Source organism: Aulostomus chinensis, chromosome 1, assembly GCF_037954235.1.
Source record: "Aulostomus chinensis isolate RoL2024-O1b breed Wild chromosome 1, RoL_Achi_v1.0, whole genome shotgun sequence".
Classification (NCBI taxonomy): domain Eukaryota; kingdom Metazoa; phylum Chordata; class Actinopteri; order Syngnathiformes; family Aulostomidae; genus Aulostomus; species Aulostomus chinensis.
This window is the reverse complement of record NC_141320.1, coordinates 27,920,584-27,941,055: the sequence shown is the minus strand read 5'-3', so window position 1 is coordinate 27,941,055 and position 20,472 is coordinate 27,920,584. Positions and strand designations below refer to the sequence as shown.

Sequence of the window (20,472 nt, the reverse complement as noted above, 5' to 3'; positions counted from 1 at the left end):
AGGAGCAGGAAACCTACCACCACAGGGCTCTGCCTGCAGGAACCTGCAGGTGAGGAGGACCTGGTGGTCCGGCACATCCAGAATGATCTGGTTTTCAGACACCGGCACGTTTCGGCAGCCGTAAGCGTGGGGACAGAAGGAGGCGTTGGCGTGGCCTGAAAGACACAAACAACCATCTCCATTTTAATGTTTCTCAAACAGCCGGAGCAGGAAAGTTAAGATGAATCAAAGATCCTCCACCCTGCCAGATCCGACCCTGGTAATGTAGACCTGCACAGGGTGGGTGGGGTGGAGCGGCTGGTGGTGGTGGAGGATGAAGACGTATCTGCCCAAAGCCTGGACACGGTGGAGTCCACCGCAGCGTTCTGAGTAGAAGGATGAGAGCGATGTTCAATGGTACATGTTTTCTTTCCTGAACCGCCGATGTTTCCAATCACGAATCTCAGTCATGAGATTTGAACATCATGGAGGAGTTCAAAAGTGTCAAACTGGGCCGGTCTCCATTTTATGAGTCCGGAGACCGAGGATAAAACTACAAGTCCCTGGTTCAGATTTGACTCGTCTGAATCCAAACACAGCAGCGTTCTTCCACCAGGCCAGATGAGTTGATCATGATAACAAGATATCTTCATGCTACTACAACACACAAACTCATCACAAGAAAAGACTTCATGGTGGAACAACAAATCTCCTCCCAATGGGAAAACATTGAGTTGAACAATCAACTTTTCCATGATGACATGGAGAGCTTGGCAGCAGCAGCAGGCTTCCATTGGGGCTGATATGCCAGCTCCACTTAGCCTTCTTTGGAATGGTTTCACCTGGAGTGATGCTGTTATTGAGACCTTTTATCTGGAACAACACCACCTGCATGGAGACTGAGGACTTCAACAGATGCAGATGTTGACCCAGAATAAATCTAAATATTCCAGATGTGTTAAATCAATCCAGCAGCAGTGGTGGGAGCGTCGTAAACTCACTCACTCAGCAGCCGTCAGCCTCCTTACCTGCAAGGAGTCCAGCCTGATGTGGTCTCTGTTGTCTGCTCCCAGAGGTGGTCTGTCACCTCTGAACCAGGGGGCTCATCTCTCTGGTGGGAGGGCAGTGGAGGAGCTGCAGCGGGGGAGGCCAGGATGGGCTCCTGTAGGAGGAGCTCTGGCCCTCCTTCAGCACCAGCCAGTGGGAGGGAGTTTGGAAATGTGAGGGGACACAGGAGGAGCTACAGGGGGAGGGAAGGTGGATCAGAACCGTTCTAACAAGAGCGCTGAGGGGACACAGGAGGAGCTACAGGGGGAGGGAAGGTGGATCAGAACCGTTCTAACAAGAGCGCTGAGGGGACACAGGAGGAGCTACAGGGGGAGGGAAGGTGGATCAGAACCGTTCTAACAAGAGCCTGAGGGGACACAGGAGGAGCACATGAGCAATTCTTACTAAATCACTGTCGCATCATTTTGAGATCATTAGCAATTCTTACTAAATCACTGTCGCATCATTTTGAGATCATTAGCAATTCTTACTAAATCACTGTCGCATCATTTTGAGATCTTTAGCAATTCTTCTGACATCACTGTCGCATTATTTTGAGGTTCGTAGCAACTCTTACTACATGACTGTCAGCATCACTTTGAGGTTGTTCGAAACTCTTACTACATTACTGTAAGCATCACTGAGTTTATTAGCAACTATCACTACATAACTGTTAGCATCATTTTGAGTTCATTAGCAATTCTTACTCCATCACTGTCGCATTATTTTGAGGTTCGTAGCAACTCATCCTACATGACTGTCAGCATCACTTTGAGGTTATTCGAAACTTTCACTACATTACTGTTAGCATCATTTTGAGTTTATTAGCAATTCTTACTGCATCACTGTTCCATCAATTGGAGATCATGAGCAATTTTCACGACATCACTGTAGCATTATTTTGAGGTTATTAGCAACTCTTACTACATTACTGTTAGAATCATTTTGAGTTCATTAGCAATTCTTCCGACATCACTGTCAAATTTTATTGAGGTTAGTAGCAACTCTTACTACATTACTGTAAGCATCACTGAGTTTATTAGCAACTATCACTACATTACTGTTAGCATCATTTTGAGTTCATTAGCAGTCCTTACGACATCACTGTTGCGTTATTTTGAAGTTAGTCGCAACTCTTACTAGAAAGAAAGAAAGAAAGCTCATCCCAGCTTCTTCAGCCTTCCCACCAGTAACTCCAGCAGACCCTGCAGGCTGCCCCGCCGCCGCTCTGCTGCCCCCCGAGTCGAGCCGAACCGCGCTCAGGAACACGGAAACTGAATCCCTAATCCTAAATCCCTTACCGCTCCACCGGGTCAAGTAAGGATTCCCTTAACTATTTTTTCTGGGCAGAGAAACAGCTCAGTGTGTTGTGTAATGTCTATGAATGCTCTGTTTATGTGACGAAGTCCTGTAATTAGCAGAAATTACATAGCATTATATGTTATTTATTGACGTTAGTTATTAAAAACTGTGACACCACAAGAAGGTGTTACCGGTTATTAATACTGCACAAGTGTGTTAACACACACATTTTTGGGTTCACCTTTGTCCTCTCTCTCTCTGTCTGTCTGTCTGTCTGTCTGTCTCTCTCTCTCTCTCTCTCTCTCTCTCTCTCTCTAAGCGCTCCGATTAGTTATTAACATTCCATAAGTTCTACCTCCACGGTGCTAACTAGCGGCTAGGTATCCTAGCTGTTAGCCTAGCTGTTAGCACTGCTGCGACGCTAAGTGGTTGCGAGGCAACCAGACTCCCCCCTCCCCTTCCTTCCTCCCTCACTCACACGTTTACACACACACACACACACACACACACACACACACACACACACACACACACACACACACACATATTATCACTTGTGTCTTTCGTTAGATAACAGTTGTACCAACGTGTTGCTGATTGATGGATGCACTGTTAATAAATATATTTTTATTATAAGAGAGAAGTCGTAGTGTCTTTTGTGTACCAACTTGTGGTCACGTGTCTCATCAATAGCAGTGCTTTGATCTCATCCTCCAACATCAGAGCTGTCCCTTGGTTGTTCATGTTACAGAATATTGACTGTTAGTAGATAAACTCTGTTAGAGACTGGTAACTGTTACAAGTTTGGTCGTATTTTAGTTTCCCTGAACTCATCAGGGTGGCGCCCCGAATAATTAATTTTTAATATTAATTAGTAATTTATTTAATAATCGATAATTATATTCATAATTATCAATTATCATTATTTTTGACCAATTCGCTCTTCAGCACACAACATAGGTCACTGTGACTCAGCCTGCAGCAGTGAGATCTGCTCCAGGAGCCTCCGTCTCCCTCCCATGTTCAACCAGTCAGGATGTTTATAGTGGGAACCGTTTATCCTGGTACCAGCAGAGAGAAGGAGAACCTCCTAAACCTCTCATTTACTGGGCCACCTCGAGAGCATCAGGGACTCCAGCTCGTTTTTCAGGCAGTGGATCAAACTCTGGCTTCACTCTGACCATCAGTGGAGTTCAGGCTGAAGATGCAGCCGTTTATCACTGTCAGAGTCTTCACAGCATCAACAGTCAGTGGGTGTTCACACTGTGAAAAACCATTGTACAAAAACCTCCCTCAGTCACACTGAAGTGAAACTGAACTGACTGCTGCAGCTGGGAGCTGCTGACACACACACACACACACACACACACACACACACACACACACTCACACACACACACACACTCACACACTCACACACACACACACACACACACACACAGGCTTGATGAGAAGAACTAGAACTAGAAGAACTAGGATTCAGATTTTCTGCTGATGACGTTGTGATCTTCATCACCAATTCTTCATCCTGATTGTGGTCCTTCATCAGATTAGCAGCTTCTCTCTGATGATGTCACTCACATCAACTTTGCTTCTGCTTGGATTTTCAATGAACTTCAAGAAAAACCAGCAGCAGCAGCAGGGAGGGACGACTGGACCCTGCAGAGAGAGACTGATCAGCTCTAAAAGGGGACAGGAGGCTGAGACTTCTGCTGCTCGTCCTCACACGACTCTGCTGAGGAGACTTTTGGAGGAAACTCGTCTTCGGTTGCTCATTTCTCTCTGAGCTCAGTAACCATAGCAACCGAGAGGCATCGCTGCTGGACCGTGACAACAGACGGTTTCAGAACTAAAGATAAAAAGAAGAGAGAACTCACCGTTCCTAAGTTTCAACAGCCAAAATAAAAGCAGCTTTGGAAAGTTTGAAAAACCACCAGAATGAACACTTGTTGGTTCATCTGGTTTGGTTTCACTGAAGCCAAACACAAGATCCAGATTTTCCTGGTCCTCCTGCTAGCAGGCGTCCCTGACTGGACTAAACTACACCAAACAAAACTGTTTGTCAGGACAAGTTGATTTTACAGAGCGTGGAGAGAATTTTGAATTGAAACCATCTTTTTATTGCAACAGGAAAAGATGGAGGTCAACATGACACAAGAACCCATCTTCAACAGACGCAGTGAGAACCCACAGAACACTGAGGTTCTCAGAGCGTCTGTGAGCCCCACTGAGCCAAAAACTCTTCCACATTGTTCACTGGTGAATCAGAACTAAAATCTAGCCTGATTCTGGCTTCACCACGGACACAAACACAAATGAACAAACAACAAGTAGACGCTCCCTGACTGAATTCTACCACCTGACAGACTGAAGGCTCATATTGGTGATGCAGGTAGGTGCTGCCCCCTAGTGACCCAATGGAGAACGACATGTAATGACATGCACGTTCTACATTTTCCATTTCTTGAGGCCGTTACATAAAAATATGAAGTTGATCCAAGTCAGAAACCCTCAAACTGGATGTGAGTCCAGTTGTTTAAAGTAGAGTCAATGGTGACACCCCAGTAGTTTGTAGTCTGCTGGGTATCATAGAATGTTTGCTAGTGAATGAAACGTGGCAGCCCTGCACCAACTGCTCAGAGTCCATGTTGCCTGGGTGGACTGCATGTTTGTGTTCCGTCGTCTGTCTTGGAAGCCTCGTCTGCTTCTTCCTCCACAGAACTCTTTGCTCACAGGACATTCCAGTCTGTTCATGACAGATGTGGTTTTCCAGGTCATGGAATGATTCATAGGGAATTGTTTTTGGGAGGCAGCGTCCTGGAGGGTTTGGTTTGCTCTCCGTTTGCTCAGTGATTAAATAGAAACCAACCTTTGACATGACAGTGCAGTGTGGCTGATGTTTGTGTCAAGTAAGTTGCATGGAACAAACAGCACTGCAAACTGGGTTTCAGCTGGAGGTTCAGAGGAAAGTAGAGAAGTCTTCCGGGGGCCTGGAGCTCTGTGGTGGGTTGGAGCTGAACTGGAGAGGATTGATGGTAGAGGACTAGGAACACGTCACTGGAACCAGAACCACACTGCAAGCCAGTTTGCTCTCTTGCTTCCTTCCAAACGTTCAAATGTTCCATTAGAAGTGGAACCTTCCTGTCTCACTTTACTGAGTCCCAGTGAGGGTGTGGCTAATCTGAACAGGTCAGACCAGCGTTGACTGCACACTCCAAACATCTTATTAGGAAGGGGTGGTGAACACAAACATGCTAACTTCCTTAGCGCGAGCCAGAGACCAGTCAGTTTACAGTCCAGCCCTCATTTGGTCTCAAGCTTTTGGTTTGTGAGTGAAAGAAGAATGGAATCCAATGTTGTTGAGGAAGTCAAATCAGCTGAAACTCAAACATTTCTGTTTTAATGGAGAAACTCCTGGTAAAATCTGGTTTTACCATCAAAAATAATCTAAATGTTCTTTTCACCTTCAAACAAACTTTCCTTTCCCCGTGAACAATGAGCATAAATCAGCTGCAGCCATGTTTTAGGAATGTTCCTACTGTGTAGTGACCAGTGAGGAGAGGCTGTTACCATGGGGACAATGTTTACTTTGTCCTGTTACTAGGAGGAGGGATTTACCTGTGGCTGAGCATCGAAGGCAGCTTCAAGGAACCAGAAATGCCCTTATTTGGACATGACTTGGTTGAAGGATTCCCCTGAAATTCAAGGCCCTGAATGGGAAAGTATTTACAAACCTGGTAACTTAAACAACAAACCAGTCAAACCACAGCTACCAGTTTAAGCTTCAGACTTGGAGGTTCATGTTCATGATCGACTTCCAAAACTTGACTTCAGAAATCTTTGAACCCAGGATATTTTTTTACTCTTTGATTTCAGAATTTTGTCTTTGATGTCATCGTGACACAATGGACCGAACCTCTAGATTTGATAGTCTACTGCCCTCTGGTGGTGAGGCAGTGGGGATGCAGGTGATCTGCTGGTCTGGTTGAACGTGAGTGGACAGAAACCTTGTTGAGGTGACTGGGAGTTCCTGACTGTGGTGAGCTGCCTTGCTTCTCCTCAGGTCTTCATGGTGGCTTTCTGCTGGACTGTTGTTGAAGGGAACATGGCATCGTATCATTTTCAGCTCTGACATCTGGACAGTGGACAGATGTGACATCATCATGGTCTCACTGCCTGCTTTGTTCATGGATCAATGGAACGTTGTGTTGGAACCTTTATTGTAGAACTGCTATGAGCTGAGAGCTCAGTGTTGTTGGAACAACGCAGCTCCACATGGGACTGATGTGATGAAGAGGTTTTTATTGAGCTGAAGCAGGAGAGCAACAATCAAAATGGAGCAGCAAACATTCTGATGGCAACGCTTACAGAGGAAAACTGTTGCAGAGTTCAGAGTCCCAGTGAGTCAGGTCAGGACTGGGAACACTGGTCTCTCCTCAGCACCTCTGACACTGGAGTCTGGGAGCCCTGGGTGGCCTCACAGCTCACCGAGCCCACCTTCCTCCACTGGTCTGCAGGGAGCCTCAGGGTGCTGCTCCAGCTGTAGAGGCCGTCCTTCTCCAGCACCCCGGGGCTCCTGCTCTCCTCCCCGCCGCCGCTGCTGCCGTCCACCTTCCAGGCCAGACTCCAGTCTGAAGGGAAGCCCTTGTTGGCCAGACACACCAGCGTGACCCTCTCCTGCTGCAGCTCCTGGCTGGAGGGGGGCAGCACCGTCAGGGAGGGAGGGACATCACCTAGAAGACACCGCTCAGATTAGAGGACGGGGCAGCTGTCAATCAAACCCTGCTGCTTGGACACCAGGACTGTGAGAGCAGATTTCCTCTTGAAGGAGTTTCTGTCAGATGTTTCTCTGCTCCAGCAGTCACTCACTCACACATTGTTTCACTTCCCTTCAAGAAGCGGCTCAGAAAAAGTCCTCACCGCCCAAATAGAAGCAGGACCCTGACAATGGAGGAAAGCCCCTTTGGCAGCAGCTCCACTTTGAAAACTGCCATCAACTGAAGCTTCTCTGTTCAGTCATGAAGATGAAGAACAAAGAAACCCCACACATTCCAATCTCCCTGATTCAGCTGCTGGTAGAATGGACTTGTAGCAGATTGAGTCCTTGAACAGAGGGGTTCACCTCACTGAGGCTGACAGTCTCCAAGCAGAGTGAAGCAACCAGCACCAATGATTCTACAGGGGATTTTCAACCTGCACTCATCAAACACTGCAAATGAGTGACAAGCAAACGGCAAATTAGAAAATTACATTGAAATGAAATGAAATCTGTTCCATTCACCATGTAAAACCGGGCCATTTTCAAATGGAAGCGTCCGTTCTTCTTGATGTGGACTTCAGTCCTCACTCATCAAACAGTTCAAACTGAAGGGAAACCCATTGGATCATTTCTACACTTCAAGGAGTTCAATTTCAGTCTGACAGGAATTTGGACAGAAACCTTCTTGGAGTTGTTCTCCACGTTAAAGCAGGAGAACTCAACACATCAACACACAAACTGTTAAAAACACACAAAAACTCTGCTGCAAATGTTCCCAGATGGAATTTCCAACCAAACTGGACAACATTTTCCTCAGAGTTTGAGCAGAAACTTACGTCCAACATCCAGTCTGGTTCCTCCACCGAACGTCCACCACAGTGACACAAACTCATTGAGGCGCCGTACAAAAACCTCTGACTGTAGAGACACGACTCTCTGACTGGGAAACACACACCCACTTGAGTCAGAAGCCAGCAGTCAAACGTCTGAGCTGCTTTGAACCCTGCCAGCACAGCAGCAGGTCAACAAGTCTGCTTCCATATTCTAGATGGTCATGAATCGAGAGATTAGACCTGAAAATGAAGAGAAGTCATGGAAGCTACGGAGCCCCAGAGCGGCCAAAGAGAGACTTGAACAAGTTCCCTCAGTTCATCAATCCATGGCCAGGAGATAGAACCTGTTCCCTCTGATGCAGAACTTGGAACCGGCTCTATTTGATGACCACAAATGAACGAGGTTCATCATTAAAAAATCAAAAAAATCAAATGAATCCCATTGTGGGAGCAACATCTGGCTCCAACATGTGTTTTCTGTCTCTCTGGCCTCTCCAGGGCTCCGTACTCATCACATGAAGGTCAGAGCAGCTAAAAAAAGGAGCTCTGACACATCCTGATCAATACTCTGATCAGGTGATTGATTGATTGACGGATGCAGCAGCAGCATCAGAGCGTCCACGTCTCTGCTGAGTCCCTCTGAACATTTCCATAGAGAGACACTTTGCATGAGCAGCACCATGCTCCAGTGCTCCGGGACACTTTATAGTCCTGAGACTTGAACCCTGGATGACTGACAGCTGTCCGTCACCACAACAGAAGCCACAGAAACCTGCTCATCAGAAACATGGCGTTGACCTCCGCCGTCGTCTGGACGCTCCTCTGCTGCTGCTTGACAGGTAAAGTCCAGAGGGTCCAGCTGCTGTCCTCCATCAACATGGGTCCTCTGAGATGAAGCTGCTTGATGGTTGTGTGTGTGTCTCCTCAGAGTCCAGAGGTCAGGTCACCGTGACTCAGCCTGCAGCAGTGAGATCTGCTCCAGGAGACTCCGTCTCCCTCCCATGTTCAACCAGTCAGGATGTGCACTCTGACAGTTATGGCCACTATTTAGCCTGGTACCAGCAGAGAGAAGGAGAACCTCCTAAACTTCTCATTTACCTGGCAACCTCGAGAGCATCAGGGATTCCAGCTCGTTTTTCAGGCAGTGGATCAAACTCTGGCTTCACTCTGACCATCAGTGGAGTTCAGGCTGAAGATGCAGCCGTTTATCACTGTCAGAGTTCACAGCATCAACAGTCAGTGGGTGTTCACACTGTGAAAAACCATCGTACAAAAACCTCCCTCAGTCACACTGAAGTGAAACTGAACTGACTGCTGCAGCTGGGAGCTGCTGACACACACACACACACACTCACACACACACACACACACACACTCACACACACACACACACACACACTCACACACACACACACACACACACGCACGCACACACACACACACTCACACACACACACACTCACACACACACACACACACACACACAGGCTTGATGAGAAGAACTAGAACTAGAAGAACTAGGATTCAGATTTTCTGCTGATGACGTTGTGATCTTCATCCCCAATTCTTCATCCTGATTGTGGTCCTTCATCAGATTAGCAGCTTCTCTCTGATGATGTCACTCACATCAACTGTGCTTCTGCTTGGATTTTCAATGAACTTCAAGAAAAACCAGCAGCAGCAGCAGGGAGGGACGACTGGACCCTGCAGAGAGAGACTGATCAGCTCTAAAAGGGACAGGAGGCTGAGACTTCTGCTGCTCGTCCTCACACGACTCTGCTGAGGAGACTTTTGGAGGAAACTCGTCTTCGGTCGCTCATTTCTCTCTGAGCTCAGTAACCATAGCAACCGAGAGGCATCGCTGCTGGACCGTGACAACAGACGGTTTCAGAACTAAAGATAAAAAGAAGAGAGAACTCACCGTTCCTAAGTTTCAACAGCCAAAATAAAAGCAGCTTTGGAAAGTTTGAAAAACCACCAGAATGAACACTTGTTGGTTCATCTGGTTTGGTTTCACTGAAGCCAAACACAAGATCCAGATTTTCCTGGTCCTCCTGCTAGCAGGCGTCCCTGACTGGACTAAACTACACCAAACAAAACTGTTTGTCAGGACAAGTTGATTTTACAGAGCATGGAGAGAATTTTGAATTGAAACCATCTTTGTATTGCAACAGGAAAAGATGGAGGTCAACATGACACAAGAACCCATCTTCAACAGACGCAGTGAGAACCCACAGAACACTGAGGTTCTCAGAGCGTCTGTGAGCCCCACTGAGCCAAAAACTCTTCCACATTGTTCACTGGTGAATCAGAACTAAAATCTAGCCTGATTCTGGCTTCACCACGGACACAAACATTGGCAGCAGCTCTTTATCCAAACCTTCTCCATTTGTTTGTTCTTCTTTTGTCAATGGACAACTTGGCTTCTCCCGCAACAAACTTGAATATTTGCCAGGTTTCTGCCCATTGTTCTCCTTTGGACCTTCACTAAAATAAAAGCAGTCTGAGCCCAGATCCCATTGCATCATGCAGAGATAAAATCCTACCAACCAAACAAACCCCTGAGTCTGGGACAGTCCAAATATCAGTGTTAGATGGTTTCAGGCTCTTGGCAGAAGGGACACTGGGCAGAGACACCAGGGTCCATTTGAAGCAGAGGTGTTGACCACTAAAGTTCCATGAAGGATTCACCACTGCAAACCTGCAGACCTCTGATTTCAAGGTGCTTGATACAACAGCCTCCACACCAGCTTGCAGCCGTCCTCTACCTTTAGTCTGTCTCAACACACAGTGTCCCTTCTCCCTCCCAGCTCTCCCTTGTTGAAGGCCTTCACTCAGCATTTGGAACACCCAGCACGTTCAGGTCTGCAGCCAGAACTCACAGAACTCTTGTCCATTAAAAAAGTCCCTTCATACGTCCAGCTGGGGAACCGTTAAGATTTCAATGTGCTTCATGTCAGAAATATCAAGACCAAAGTCCTGGACCCAGGCACCCTCTGTGTCTGGATCAGTGATGAACCTGTGAAGTTCAGGAGCTGAGAGGCTGCCACGGCCGCACTGAAATCTAGACTCCCTGATCTGAAAGAGGCCAGAGCAGCACTGTGTGGCTCTGAACTGGCGTTTGGGGGAGTCACTACTTTGAAGGAGCAGGCCCAAGCCGCTCACTCCCCATGGGCCAGATTTATGATGCAAGGGATCCTCAACACTGAGGTATCAATTAGTATGCAAGTAATTCTACACAAACCTGGTCAATGACTGCCAGAATGTTTTTGATTTTTATTCATGACAAATAACATTTAATGTACTGCAGTAGTTTCCAATATATTCCACTATATTCTTGTTTGATACAAGAGGCTTTAATCTGTGCCTTTGATGTCATCATAAATATATGAAGGCCTTGTTTCAGTGTCAGGAACCAATCAGAGCAGCCTCCTCCTGACTAAACAGCTCTACTCATCAAGCCCCTGACCCCAGACTCTTCTTGGTGAACTGATCAGAGATCAGATTAGTAGAGAAGCAGTGACACAAAGGGAAACTTCCTCATTCCCTGAACGCAGCTTCATCAAACAGAGCAATGCTAACTGTTCACCTGCAGTCGTGATGTCATCAGGACAGGAAGTTGATCAAACGTGTAACCTCGATGAGAGACATATCATTAATTGTGTTACTGCTCCTTTAATAAGTGCCGGTCAGGTGACTACAGCGGCCCCTGCAGTAGAGAGGGAGAATAACGAAAGCAAGAGCAGCACGCTACAGACAGCAGACGGACGACTCGAGAATGAGAGAGGAAAGAGTAAACAAAGCAGACTCTTTTGAGGTTTTCTCCTTGGTCCCTTCATTTTTTGAGAAGACACTGGACTCAACTGCTGTCCATGATTCTGGATTGTGTTGATTGCGTTGTGAACGAGGATTTGGCCAGGTTTTGTAGGCGGGATCACTGGTGTGCGAACACACCTGACGCTGTGGAGAAAAGATGGCGAGCCACCCACAGGAGAGAGAGAGTCGGAGTGGAAAATGGCGCTGCAAACCTCACCCACCCAGGTGACACTGACCCTGACGGTGGGATTGTGGTAGGACAGAACTGACAGGTTTCACAGAGACACCTTGAATTTCTTTTGGACTGATAACGGACTGAACGAAAAGACTGGTGCTGAAAGGGAGAGACTCTGATTATTGATTTGTGAGATTGAGTTGTAAATTGAAATACTTTGGCCCTGAGTTTTATTTTTATAACTTCGTTTTGTTCACGTTTCCTGATTGTGTGCCAAATCGGTGTTACATGAGTGGGTTGTTGAAAGGGAGTTCAAGCTTGGATAGAGCCGGTGAAACAACCCAACAGGAAGAGGGAACGTAGAACTAAAACTCATCAATAGGCTGAACCAAGATCAAATGAGAACCTAGACTGAGGAAACTCAAACAGACACCGTGAAGTAAACAAACAATCATAGAAATCCAGCCACCAAATTAAATCTCAACTCAAATAAGTCGGGTTAACTTCAAATAAGACTCAAAAGAGGTCAATAACCTGATTCTCCTGAGGTCTGGTTTCTGTCTGTTGGTTGGAGGGAGACTCCTTTATTGAATGTGTGTGGATGTAAAGGGTTTGGTACCACTAGTTTTTGTTTTTCTGACATTTTCTGTCTATAAAGAAGTCGGCAGTTTTATTCACTGACTAGTCTGTGGTCTGTTATTCTTGCATTAGAATCAACCACTCACATGAGCCTAAAATCTCTGGTCCTCCACCTGAAGTGAGACACATGGGAACTTTGACCCTCATCAACCATGCAGGGAGGAGTTCTCAGAGTTTGATTGTGCTGATGAATCATCAGAACTCTCCATCACGCCGTGACGAGGACATCTCAGTGTCAAATCTGTCATTTCCTGCTGCCAGTAGGTGGCGCTGTGGTCGCTACTGACCTGTAGATGTGTTCAGACTGGGATGTTGATCAAACCTGGAAGTTTCAAACAGACCTGACAGGTGGAGAGGATTCAGAAGAGTTGAAGCTTCATTTTAGTTGGAGCCTGAAAATGAGGTGAGACTGAGGGCTCACAGGAGTTGCAGGTAGGTGCTGCCCCCTAGTGACCCAGTGGAGAATGACATGTAATGACATGAACGTTCTCCATTTTTCCAGTTCTTGACTTCATTCATCCTCAAACTTCTTCAAGCTGGAAGAGAGTGAGATCATTTAAAGTAGAGAGTCAATAATCAGCATCTCATCACTCATTTGTTCTCTGGTGGTGACCTCACGACTCAGCAGTGTGACATCACACATTTCGCTGATGTCATCCTCAAGTGTGTCACTCAGTTCATGCAGCCTTCATTGTTTTATTTTATTATTTCCTTTCACTTTGATCTTCACAAAGACAAAGTGCGTCTGATGGAGGCACGACTGATAGAGTGGAATGTTTCCATGTTGCCATGACAACGTGAGGCCCCTCACCTCCTCTGTTCCTTCTGCCGGTCGGCGTCAGAAGAGCAAGATGGCTGCTTCTCCATCTGGGTGGATGAGCAGCTCCTCCCATCTCAGGCAGACGCTCCCTGGCTGCATGTCAGCAGCTCCTCAAAGCTCCTTCTGGTTTCTTTGCTCTCCTGATGCTGCGCTGGTGGATTTGTCCACCTCTCATTCTCCAGGGTTCTCAGCCTCATGTTCTCTCCCTCCTGTTCCAGCTCCTCCAAGTTTCCAGTGGAAGTTTGGCTTTTGTTTGCTACTTTGTCTTTTCTCCTCTGTTGGTGCTTTGAGTTCCTTTGTTGTTCTTTGTCTTTTCATCATTCAAGCCTCCTTTTGTTGAACGCTCCTCTCCCCCGTCTGTATTCGGGTCCTGTTCTCCTCCACTTTGGCCGAGAAGGCGGCCCAACAAGAGTCACCAGTGATGTCACAGCTCCTGGATGCCCCGCCCCTTCATCTGGTGCAGGTGGTGTGATGTCACTGAATCCCACTCAGACCAAACCAGTCAGAGATCAGTGTGTTTGTGTCAGTGATGTCATCGCCGCTGACATCACAGCCCTCCATCCACACACGCCAGACTGAGGTGGAGGAGCAGATTAAACTAGAGAATAAAGAGGGTCTCACTTTGGAAAAAAATATTGAGTATATATATATATATATATTATATATATATATATAAAATATTCTCTAGTTTAATCTGCTGCAATAATAATGAGCATCTTTGTCAGTCTACTGATGAATGTCAGATATCTTTGATGACCAAACCTGGACGTTTGTCTCAGTTTGACTGGAAGTCTCATTCATTCATTTCTCCTCCATGATTTCCTGCAATGATTTCCTGGTTCTGCTCCATTCAGGTTCAGAGAGCTGAGATTAAAATCACTCAGGAATAAAAGAGGAGACACCAACAAGTCAGCATGGAAGAGGAGCAGCTTTTCAAACTGGTCAACCTGGCTGCTGGTCTGGGCCTCCCTTTGCCTCGGTGCTCCTTGAACCAGTGAAGGTCCTGGTCCAGTCTTCTCCACTGAGTCCTGGTCAACAGGGAGCACCTCCCCACCAGAGAGGTGCAGGGCAAAGGAAAGGAAAACTCCAACCAGAATGAACGCTGCACTAAAAACTGCCCTCCATTTCTTGAGGGGAACGTTGGGTCTTCCTCAGGCAAACGGCAGTCAGCAGTGGCTCAACATCTGAACTGAGCCCAGACCTGGTCAGCTGATCATTCACCAGCTCAGCCCCTCCCACTCATGATGAAGACCTTGAAAACCCCAACATCACCTCCTCCACCTCAGTCTGGCGTGTCTGGATGGAGGGCTGTGATGTCAGCGGCGATGACATCACTGACACAAACACACTGATCTCTGACTGGTTTGGTCTGAGTGGGATTCAGTGACATCACACGACCTGCACCAGATGAAGGGGCGGGGCATCCAGGAGCTGTGACATCACTGGTGACTCTTGTTGGGCCGCCTTCTTGGCCAAAGTGGAGGAGAACAGGACCCAAATACAGACGGGGGAGAGGAGCGTTCAACAAAAGGAGGCTTGAATGATGAAAAGACAAAGAACAACAAAGGAACTCAAAGCACCAACAGAGGAGAAAAGACAAAGTAGCAAACAAAAGCCAAACTTCCACTGGAAACTTGGAGGAGCTGGAACAGGAGGGAGAGAACATGAGGCTGAGAACCCTGGAGAATGAGAGGTGGACAAATCCACCAGCGCAGCATCAGGAGAGCAAAGAAACCAGAAGGAGCTTTGAGGAGCTGCTGACATGCAGCCAGGGAGCGTCTGCCTGAGATGGGAGGAGCTGCTCATCCACCCAGATGGAGAAGCAGCCATCTTGCTCTTCTGACGCCGACCGGCAGAAGGAACAGAGGAGGTGAGGGGCCTCACGTTGTCATGGCAACATGGAAACATTCCACTCTGTCAGTGGTGCCTCCATCAGACGCACTTTGTCTTTGTGAAGATCAAAGTGAAAGGAAATAATAAAATAAAACAATGAAGGCTGCATGAACTGAGTGACACACTTGAGGATGACATCAGCGAAATGTGTGATGTCACACTGCTGAGTCGTGAGGTCACCACCAGAGAACAAATGAGTGATGAGATGCTGATTATTGACTCTCTACTTTAAATGATCTCACTCTCTTCCAGCTTGAAGAAGTTTGAGGATGAATGAAGTCAAGAACTGGAAAAATGGAGAACGTTCATGTCATTACATGTTGTTCTCCACTGGGTCACTAGGGGGCAGCACCTACCTGCAACTCCTGTGAGCCCTCAGTCTCACCTCATTTTCAGGCTCCAACTAAAATGAAGCTTCAACTCTTCTGAATCCTCTCCACCTGTCAGATCTGTTTGAAACTTCCAGGTTTGATCAACATCCCAGTCTGAACACATCTACAGGTCAGCAGTGACCACAGCGCCACCTACTGGCAACAGGAAATGACAGATTTGACACTGAGATGTCCTCATGTAGCCTGTTCATGGTGTCCTGCTCAGATGTGGTCAGACCCACCCTGAGAGTTTGGGGAGAACCCTTGAAGCCTGGGACTTCAGGTCAACGCTGAGACCACGGCGTGATGGAGAGTTCTGATGATTCATCATCACAATCAAACTCTGATAACTCCTCCCTCCCTGGTTGATCTGAGTCAAAGTTCCCATGTCTGATCAACTTCCTGTCCTGATGACATCACTACTGCAGGTGAACAGTTAGCATTGCTCTGTTTGATGAAGCTGCGTTCAGGGAATGAGGAAGTTTCCCTTTGTGTCACTGCTTCTCTACTAATCTGATCTCTGATCAGTTCACCAAGAAGAGTCTGGGGTCAGGGGCTTGATGAGTAGAGCTGTTTAGTCAGGAGGAGGCTGCTCTGCTTGGTTCCTGACACTGAAACAAGACCTTCATGTATTTATGATGACATCACCAATAGGAGCCTTCAGTCTGTCAGGGGGTAGAATTCAGTCAGCACCAATGACATCAGAGTCAGAGACAGACATCAAAGTATATTGGAAAATATACTGCAGTATAATAAATATTAGATTTCCATGTATGGGAACCTCACTCTCAAAAGTAAAAAGTATTCTTTGTGCTGGTCCAGGCCAAGATGGTGGTGTATGTGAGCTGAAGGAGGAGGGTGGGTTCTGTTCCTGTGTGTGGAACTCATCAGATCCAGGATCCAGGATCCAGCTGGACTTCAGCTTTCATCAAATATCAGGAGATTTGGACTCATTTAGAAATGTGTGGTGCCACCAGAGAGTCCTGAGTCCTGAGTCCTGTGGAAGACGACAAGCTGTTGTTGGTGAACCTGCTGAAGATAAATGTGTGTGTGTGTGTGTGTGTGTGTGTGTGTGTGTACATACGTTCATGTCTGTGTAGGTCCATGTGTGTATCGTTCAGCATGAGTGTCTATAAACTGATCTTTTGATTGAAAGGAAGGGTGATTTTGTTGAGAATGTGATCATTCCAAGTACACAGTGAAATGCTTTAATATGTAAGAGCAGCAAATAAAACGGATTTTAAAAAATTAAAAATCTCTCTCTCTCTCACACCGTTGGTCAAGGCAGACACAAAGATCATGAGAATCTGGATCTTGTGTTTGGCTTCAGTGAAACCAAACCAGATGAACCAACAAGTGTTCATTCTGGTGGTTTTTCAAACTTTCCAAAGCTGCTTTTATTTTGGCTGTTGAAACTTAGTAACGGAGAGTTCTCTCTTCTTCTTATCTTTAGTTCTGAAACCGTCTGTTGTCACGGTCCAGCAGCGATGCCTCTCGGTTGCTATGGTTACTGAGCTCAGAGAGAAATGAGAGACCGAAGACGAGTTTCCTCCAAAAGTCTCCTCAGCAGAGTCGTGTGAGGACGAGCAGCAGAAGTCTCAGCCTCCTGTCCCCTTTTAGAGCTGATCAGTCTCTCTCTGCAGGGTCCAGTTGTCCCTCCCTGCTGCTGCTGCTGGTTTTTCTTGAAGTTCATTGAAAATCCAAGCAGAAGCAAAGTTGATGTGAGTGACATCATCAGAGAGAAGCTGCTAATCTGATGAAGGACCACAATCAGGATGAAGAATTGGGGATGAAGATCACAACGTCATCAGCAGAAAATCTGAATCCTAGTTCTTCTAGTTCTAGTTCTTCTAATCAAGCCTGTGTGTGTGTGTGTGTGTGTGTGTGTGTGTGTGTGTGTGTGTGTGTGTGTGTGTGTGTCAGCAGCTCCCAGCTGCAGCAGTCAGTTCAGTTTCACTTCAGTGTGACTGAGGGAGGTTTTTGTTCGATGGTTTTTCACAGTGTGAACACCCACTGACTGTTGATGCTGTGAAGACTCTGACAGTGATAAACGGCTGCATCTTCAGCCTGAACTCCACTGATGGTCAGAGTGAAGCCAGAGTTTGATCCACTGCCTGAAAAACGAGCTGGAATCCCTGATGCTCTCGAGGTTGCCAGGTAAATGAGAAGTTTAGGAGGTTCTCCTTCTCTCTGCTGGTACCAGGATAAACGGTTCCCACTATAAACATCCTGACTGGTTGAACATGGGAGGGAGACGGAGGCTCCTGGAGCAGATCTCACTGCTGCAGGCTGAGTCACGGTGACCTCTGTTGTGCGCTGAAGAGCGAATTGGTCAAAAATAATGATAATTGATAATTATGAATATAATTATCAATTAATAAATAAATTAATAAATAATATTAATATTAATTATTCGGGGCACCACCCTGAAGAGTTCAGGGAAACTAACATACGACCAAACTTGTAACAGTTACCAGTCTCTAACAGAGTTTATCTACTAACAGTCAATATTCTGTAACATTAACGACCAAGGGACAGCTCTGATGTTGGAGGATGAGATCAGAGCACTGCTATTGCTGAGACACGTGACCACAAGTTGGTACACAAAAGACACTACGACTCCTCTCTTATCATAAAAATATATTTATTAACAGTGCATCCATCAATCAGCAACACGTTGGTATAACGGTTATCTAACCAAAAGAAACAAGTGATAATATGTGTGTGTGTGTGTGTGTGTGTGTGTGTGTGTGTAAACATGTGTGTGAGGGAGTAAGGAAGGGGAGGGGGGGGAGTCTGGTTGCCTAGCAACCACGTCGCGTCACAGCGAGGCTAACAGCTAGGCTAGTTAGCTGAGGCCAGCTAGCCGCTAGTTAGCACCGTGGAGGTAGAACTTATGGAATGTTAATAACTCAGCGTAGCGCTTAGCAAGAGAGAGAGAGAGAGAGAGAGAGAGAGAGAAAGAGAGAGAGGACAAAGGTAAACCCAAAAACGTGTTAACACACTTGTGCAGTATTAATAACCGGTAACACCTTCTTGAGAGGTCACAGTTATTAATAACTAACATCAATAAATAATATATAATTCTATGTAATTTCTGCTAATTACAGGACTTCGTCTCATCAACAGAGCATTCATAGACATTATAGAACACACTGAGCTATTTCTCTGCCCAGAAAATGCCTAGTTAAGGGAATCCTTACTTGACCCGGTGGAGCGGTAAGGGATTCGATTTCCATGTTCCGGAGCGCGGTTCAGCTCGACTCGGAGGGCAGCAGAGCGGCGGCGGGGCAGCCTGCAGGGTCTGCTGGAGTTACTGGTGGGAAGGATGAAGAAGCTGGGATGAGCTTTCTTTCACCAGGGACCAGTTCACGTGGATTGCGTGGCTCGACGGTGGCTTCTCTGGACGCTGTGACAGGAGGGAGAGAGGTGTCCTTGTGGAGTCTCTGTCATCACTGCACTGCCCACTTGAGGTCCAAGTGGAGAACCGGAGAGGTTGAAGACCACTGGAGAGGTTGAACCTTCTGAAGACGCTGAAAACCACCAAAGAGAAGAAAATCACAGAAGAGAAAGAATCTTCTCCGCACTGAATTTTTTATGTGTGAGACAGATGATGTCACTTCCCGTGGGATGGTACTGGCTCTCAGCCAATAGCATTTTGACAGGCAACTTCCGGTCAGACTGACTCACAGGTTCTTGGAGGGTGGGGGCCGTGGCCAGAATCATCACCCCTTTTTACAACCCTTTGTTCAAGAACATGTGGCCATTTGAATTCAGGCTTTGAAAAGGGGTGTTAGGCCTCACAGGCCGAAAGCCTTTCTTCAGCTGGACTAACTGCCACATCTCTGAATTCATCTCTTGGTCTGGTTGAGTTGGGAAAAGAGTTGCTTAAAACCTCAAAATGATGCTACAGTGATGTAGTGAGAGTTGCTACGAACCTAAAAATGATGCAGACAGTAATGTAGTGAGAGTTTCTACTAACCTCAAAATGATGGTCCACAGCAGCCCAGCCTGGAGGGAATTCAGCTGGAAGTTAAGAGTAAGATATTTTAAAACTCCTTTGATAATAGCTAGTTACGACAGCAAGTGTTCCCCCCTGTGCTGGAGAGGTTGTGGCATAACAGGGGACTTTTCCCACATCTTCTGGGACTGTCCTAAATTGGTAAAATTCTGGGAAGAGATGAAACGACAAATAAGTGAGATTTTAAAAATAAATAGACCAATTGAACCACAGCAACTGACTTTGGGTACAGCATCAATAATTGATTTAGGGAAAAACCAGGTGTTTTTGCAAAGGGTTCTTCTGTTAATTGCACATAAAATGATCACAGTAAATTGGCTCAAACACCACCCACCCACCCTGGACCAGTGGTACCAAAGGCTTAAGGATGTAAACTGCATGGAACGCATAACAGCAACCCTACGACTTCAGACTGACTTATATCTTGAAAAATGGGCACCCGTTATAATGTATTTGGAGAGATGAGAATATTGTCTCTATTTAACTGGGCTGGATGGTATTTTTATTCCTTGTTTTATTTTATGTTATTTTATTTTATTTTTCTCCCTCTTACTATTGTGGACATAATTAGACCTGCAAAGAATATTGTGTATTGAGTACCTTGTCATAGGGTTTTGGAATGATGTGTGTGACTCTGTCAAGGAACCTGTTCTAATAAATGTTCCAAAAAAAAAAAAATGATGGTCCATTGATGTAGTAAGAGTTGCTACTAACCTAAGAAATGATGCTAAAGTGATGTAATGATAGTTGCTAATAACCTAAGAAATGATGCTACAGTGATGTCGTGAGAGTTGCTACTCACCTCAAAATGATGCTG

General features: G+C 46.3%; 1 pseudogene across 1 annotated transcript; it reads right to left on the bottom strand.

Moving 5' to 3' along the window:
• Positions 1–6,670: 6,670 nt before the first annotated feature.
• LOC147271045 (Ig kappa-b4 chain C region pseudogene) lies at positions 6,671–8,799 on the bottom strand (annotated as a pseudogene). Its single transcript, XR_015116338.1, has 3 exons — positions 8,693–8,799; positions 7,924–8,027; positions 6,671–7,061 (listed from the first exon to the last, which is right to left on the bottom strand). The product of XR_015116338.1 is annotated as an Ig kappa-b4 chain C region pseudogene (transcript).
• Between the last annotated feature and the right edge of the window lie 11,673 nt (positions 8,800–20,472).